The 592-nt window shown below is 41.7% G+C and overlaps 1 protein-coding gene across 1 annotated transcript in view; it reads right to left on the bottom strand.

Moving 5' to 3' along the window:
• Positions 1-592, bottom strand: part of ZMYM4 (zinc finger MYM-type containing 4) — a 168,719-nt gene that overhangs the window by 20,559 nt on the left and 147,568 nt on the right. The window lies entirely within an intron of this gene.

The following is a 592-nucleotide window of genomic DNA, read 5'->3' on the forward strand; positions in this document are numbered from 1 at the left end:
AGAGATGAAACAAAATTTCTTATATGTGCACAATAAAACCATGATCCAAAGAAACAACTTTATAATATCTTTAAAATTGAGGGTATGAAATTTCTATTTCTAACCTTAAGGCTCCGAACTTCAAAAAAATTTAAACCCGGAGTATCCAACTGTTTTTTTTTCCTCTGCTGCACACTGGAACAGTAAGAGCTGTCTTGGGCCACACATTAAATACACAAACACTAAAGAAAGCTGATTAGCAGGGAAAAAAGGTCCATGCACACTTTTCATGGTATCTGACACCACAGATCAGCAAAAAACGTCCTCACAAAGTTAGCACTGGCTTCTGGCTGCAGGTAGGACACTCTTGTAATTTAAACATTCAATTCACAAATTTAAATCAATAATAATAATTATAAATAATTCCTAGGGCGGCGTCTGTGGCTCAGTCAGTAGGGCGCAGGCCCCATATGCCAAGGGTGGGGGGTTCAAACCCAGCCCCAACCAAACTGCAACAAAAAAATAGCCAGGTGTTGTGGCAGGCGCCTGTAGTCCCAGCTACTCAGGAGGCTGAGGCAAGAGAATCGCCTAAGCCCAGGAGTTGGAGGTTGCT

This window comes from Otolemur garnettii, unplaced genomic scaffold (assembly GCF_000181295.1).
Source record: "Otolemur garnettii isolate 467f Iridium unplaced genomic scaffold, OtoGar3 scaffold00025, whole genome shotgun sequence".
Classification (NCBI taxonomy): domain Eukaryota; kingdom Metazoa; phylum Chordata; class Mammalia; order Primates; family Galagidae; genus Otolemur; species Otolemur garnettii.